We start from the raw sequence: 6000 nt of genomic DNA, 5'->3' as shown, positions 1-6000 counted from the left end.
TTTTTAATATTATGAGACATTATTGAAATTATTAAGTATCATAACATAACAAGTAGGGGTGAGCAAACGGTCGGTTCGGTTAAATTCGGGTAATTAACCGAATTAACCGAAAAATTCGGTTAAATAAAACCATTAACTGAACCGACCGAATTGTCGATGGAAACCGAATCGACCCCGACCGAATTGCCCATTCGGGTAATTCGGTTAACCGATTTTAACCGAAATCATTTAAAATTAATTGTTAGAAATATAATACAATTATAAATTTTTTTTAAAACCAAATCTAACTTAATTAAATACCTTTTTTATTAATTTTATTAATGAAAATAATATTTTACCGTAAAACAAAGAATCGAAATATGTTAATTAAACTCCTTCATGCACTTGCATAAGCAAAATTTATATTCATAAATTATATTTAAAATCTAATTAATTAGTAATTCGGTTAATTCGGTTAACCGAAATTTTTTTACCCTTAACCGAACCGAAACCGATTAACCGAAATTTTATGGAATTATAACCAAACCGACCGAACCGGGATTTTTACCCGAACCGAACCGACCAATTTCGGCCGGTTAATTCGGTTAATTCGGTTTTCACCGAATTTTGCTCACCCCTAATAACAAGAGCTTAAAAAGTTATTCAAAGACAAAAGTTGTAATTATAAAGAAAATTTGTACCAAATTTAAGTTTTTGTTTCTTATGAATATACATGAATGTTAAATAGTTTGATTTTATAGATATGTTTGAAAAGGAAGGTGTATTCCCAAGAGGAAGGAGTGCGAATTAGGTTTTTAAAATTTCTTTATACCTTCTTTAATTGTTTCTTTCTCAACTTGTTTTAAGTTCAGCAACCACTCATACAAAATTGATTTTCGATCACAAGTTCAGCGGAAATTTATTTGAATATCCCTTTCAGCAATTTAATTCAATCCAACCACGATAATTTGCAATATAGAATGAATTCATTAATGTTTCAAAGATTCAACACTTGAGTAACTCAAAGCATAGTTTAAATATGTAGCTGATAAAATCCCTATATTAGTGAACTTGATTTCTTAATATAAAACACAATATAAATTTCCAATACTCTTCTAAAAACTTAGATTTTAAATAAACTTTCAATTAATAAGTTTTGAGTGTTAACCAATCAACGTACTCCCTTATGATTTCTGCAATTTGTATTGATCAACCAACGTACTCCCTTTTTGGTTTCCGCAATCCAAAAGTTAAAGTAATCTTCGGTTTATTTAATATCCAATCCACGTATTTATTATGAACAAAAAATTAAAATCCAACCACGCAATTTATATGAACGGAAAATTAATGAGAGTAGGGAAGAGAGTGAGACGTGAGTTTTACAAGGTTCAGCTATATCCGCCTACGTCCTCGCCTTAGGCAAACATACTCAAGGATTCCACTATACTACTCCTTTACGGGTAGGGGCAACCTTACACACTCCTTTGCCCTTTACAATCTCTCCTTCAATAGGCCAGAGTTCGCCTCTCCAAACGATACCCCACGCTTGGTTCAACAACGATTCAAAAACCTGAACCGTCTACAAAACAAGAAACAAATTTGGTGTACAAAGACGCTCTCAACAATAGCTAATTAGTACAACAATTAAGCACTACAATATACTTCAAATCAAAATAACAATTGAAAGAATTTGAAGTCTTAGAAGTATATCATCGTGAGCTTTCTTTTTAGATTGAAAGAATTCAGAGTAGGCTTAGAAATTTTGTGAGAGATTCACAGCAAAACTCAGTAAGGAACTTTAAAGAGTTTGAGAGCAAGTGAACTTTGAGAGTATTAAGAGCAAGAGAGGTTTGAATGCTGTGTATTTGCTTGGTGTCTTGAATCCTTAGCCTTGGGGTGTATTTATAGATGTTTAAACAAGAGTATTTCATGTTCTCCCAAGTTTTCATAACATTTAAAATTCAAAAAATTAAATTTGGAAACTTCCTATTACATTTAGAATTTGAAATTTCGAAGAGTCAGTCAACTGGGAAGAAAGAGTCAGTCGCCTGGATTCATTAAAACCGTTAGCTTTGGTGTAATCCCAAGAGGGGGGGTAAATTGGAGATTTAAAACTTATTCCTAGGTTCAACTAATTCAGCAAGCAGTATTTTACAAACCTAAGGTCTTTCTTTGTATTCACAATCCCAATCAAATATTTAAACAATAAACATAAACATATAGGTGTAGAAAGTAAATTGCGGAAAATAAAATCAACACCAAATATGTTATTGAGGTTCGGCCAACTGTGCCTACATCCCCGCCTTGGCTCACCAGTACAAGGATTCCACTACAGCTCACGTAACGGGTGGAGTGACACCGGTTACAACCAGTTCAATTAGCGGGGCTGTCCTTAACCTATACCTTACCAAGATGGTGCACCTAACTTTCCTAACTAGGTCTAAGCCAATCTGAAACTATTCAACAGGGCTAGTGTCCCTCTTCAGGCCCATGCCTGGAATACAACAAATGTATATGAAATTTTGTGTACACGAAAATATGCTTTGTTGACCTCATAGGTCACACCCGATTTTGATAATGACAAATACTCAAGTATTTGATGGCTATCTAATTTATGTGCAAGTATATAACTAGAAAATAAAATTGATGGCATATGAAGTAGAGCTTGAAGACCCTGAAGACTATATTATGTTGTATTTCAATTCATTTCTCATTTGGGTCTGTAATAGTAAATAGGAAATGGTATGTAATAATCAATGCATTACATGCATGATTAGATAAATAAACTTAAAAAGAACTAGACTGACCTTAGGTCCCACATGCATACATAAAAGAGTGCCCTATTAAAATTAAGTTAATTATCATATGAATAGGGACAACATTTTAAAGAGAAAAGGACCGAAAATGCCGAAATTGGCATGTTTGGTCGACCGAACTCAGTTACATTGAGATCTTCGGTCGATCGAACCTCCTTGGGTCAACAAGTTGACCTCTCGGTTGACCGACCTAAAACATATAGACAACACCCTAGTCGACTGAACCCCCACGTGGGAATTTCCAACCGCCTAGTCGACCGAACCTCCTAGTTCAAAATGATCTCGTCGTCCGAACTGCACGGATTTGGAAAATTGCCTTTGAAACCCTTAAGTATGGTTGACCATCTTTCTAGTTCAAAACACTCCTGGTCGACTGAACTAGGACACTCGGTCAATCGAACCTTAAGTACGGTCGACCGGTGCTCTCGAGTTGGCAAATTTTATCGAGGTTAAAAAACGTTGTTATTTTTATTAACCTCACTTAAACTTTTTTTCTAAAATGACTAATATGTCCTAAACAGTTATAATTTTAGGGAATTCTATATATACCCCCTCATTTGCAAAAATTAGCAACTGATTAGCAAACTTAATTAGGAAAAATCCTCTGAAACTCAAAAATTTCTACTCTCATTTTCAAGCATCCTACACTCATTCTTACTCACTCTTATTGCTAAAATCACTTTATAAGTGTGCTTGAGTGTTCTTCTCATTAGGCTTACACTCTCACTTGTTTGGTGTTGATTGAAATTCATTTATGTTGAGAGTAAGCCCTAAGTGTTTCTAGGAAACTTTGTTAATAAGTCTTCCCTAGGAATACTTCATTGAGCTTTTGGGTTTTACATTGTCATTGCAATACTCAAGGAGTTCACATTGTGTTTTGGTTGCTAAAAATATTTTACAAATCATTTTAAACATATCTCTTGTGCTTATCTTTGAGAAATACATTTTGAGATATTTGCTTGAGTGCTAAAGATCTTTATTGTTATATCTTTTGATTGATATTATTATCTTGTCACAAAGATTAAATAATTTTTACAAATCATTTTTTAATATCTCATGTAGTTTATTTTGAGAAAAATATTTGTTGAGATATTTAAAGTGTACTTGTGATCTTTGTTGCTGCATTGTGATTGAGACTATTCTTTTGACACAAAGATCCTATCACTTACACTCTCACGTACTGATTGCAATATTTGCATTAATCTTTGAGAGTAGACACTAAGACTAGACTAAGCTTATCTTATCATATCATTCGATAGTGTATTTATTACATTGGTACATAATTTGCTTAGTTGAGAAACATACTGGTTGTACGCAAATTTTATTGTGAAATTTGTTGTATTCTAGGCTTGGCTGGAGGGGGCGGCAATCCAGCCCGGTAAGGATTGTATGTAAAGGTTAAGGTCAGCCCTGTGCTAATTGACTTGGTTGTTTATGAAATTAGGAATAGCTTCCTAAGAGGGGGGGGGGGTAAATTGGACTTTAAAAATTTCTTTTAATTCCTTTTTAAAATTCTTAAACTTATTTTATTTCTCTTAACTAATTCATGACTTGTTTGTTTAATTTGTTAAGCACTTAAGAACTTAGTTTCTTTATTTAATCCTTAACCATACAAACATCCAATCATTCAACCAAACCAATCAACTATAATTAGAAAGCAAACAACCAAGCCAATACACAACACTTATGTAATATAAAAACTCAAAATGGTTGTTTGTTGATATTAGCCAAATTTGAACCAAGCCCTGTAGTGAATGAGAATTTATGCTTGCTGATGTAAAGCCCTGTATAAATGAATCCAATCATTCTTTCCAAATATTTAGAATTCAAATAAACTCTTGATAAATTTATCTTTGGGATGTTAACCAAGTAACGTACTCCCGTATGGTTTCCGCAAGATATGGTGTAACCAACGTACTCCCCTTTGGTTTCCACAACCCAAATCAAAATTGGACTTTAAGTTTACTTGATTTCCAAATATACATAGTATGTATAATTTAGATATTTAAAACATCCACATAGTTGTATATGAACTGAAAATAAGGAATAGGGAAAGAGAGAGTAAGACGAGGATTTTTACGAGGTTCGGTTTATACCCATCCTACGTCCTTGCCTTTGGAAAACCACCAAAGGATTCACTAAACTTGTTCCTTTAACGGGTAGAACAAACCTTTACAACACTTATTGGGTAAGGTTAGAGTCCGCCTTCTCCAAACGATATCCCTTGTTCGGTCACTCCTTAACTAGACTAGAGCCCGCCTCTCTAAGCAATATCCCCTTGCTTAGCCAACGATCAAAACAATTCTTGGAATCTCCAATCTATAAGATAAAAATCAAATAGATGTGTACAAAAACTTGCTCACACAAAGAGCTGATTAGTACAACAATTTAGAAACTAATATACTTCAAAGTAAATAACAATATGGAAATTAACTTGAAGCTCAATGAAGTATATCACCGATTAATCCTTTCAATGATTGAAAGATTGAGAATTTGTAGCACAAGATTGGTGGAAGAAGATCAACAAAAACTCAGTTGAATTCGTGCACAATATATGAGCTTGAGTGCAAGAGAGAGCCTTGAGAATTTGAGAGCAATTTGAGAGAGACTTTGTATTTTTTTCAGAATTTGAATTCTTGGTTGTATTGATTCAATGATCTTTGAGGCTTATTTATAGACTTTAAAAGGTATGTAACTTGGTCCCCAAGTGGCTTGAAATATTCCTCAAGTTTCCATAATTTTTTAGCCACAAACAAACCATTTAAAAAATGTTTCCATTGAGGTTTTTTTTTCAAATTCTGTTTGTGGCAGTCTCCTGCCCCAATCCACCAGTCGCCTGCCATGTTATTTTTAAAGGGGCAGTAAGGGCAGTAGCCTAGCAGTCACCTGCCAGAACACAGCCAGTCGCCTTCCGCGACCACCCAGGCACCTATCCTGGTTCAGGCAGTCTACCGGTTGTTGTCAACTTCGAGTACCCTTCTATTTTTTGGTCATAACTTTTTCTGTGTAACTCCAAATTTGATGATCTTGGTTTTCAATGAAATCTAAGAGAAAATCCTACAACCTTCATGTTGAGTACTTTTTAAAATAAAGAGGTTTTGATAGAGAAAAATACACCTCAATACAAATGTAGAAAAATTAACAACATTTGGAAAAACCTCTTTTTGGTGTTTTTCATTCCAAAAATGATTCTAACATTTTTGAA

Source organism: Malania oleifera, chromosome 7 (assembly GCF_029873635.1).
Source record: "Malania oleifera isolate guangnan ecotype guangnan chromosome 7, ASM2987363v1, whole genome shotgun sequence".
Classification (NCBI taxonomy): Eukaryota; Viridiplantae; Streptophyta; class Magnoliopsida; order Santalales; family Ximeniaceae; genus Malania; species Malania oleifera.
This window is presented reverse-complemented; position numbering follows the sequence as displayed.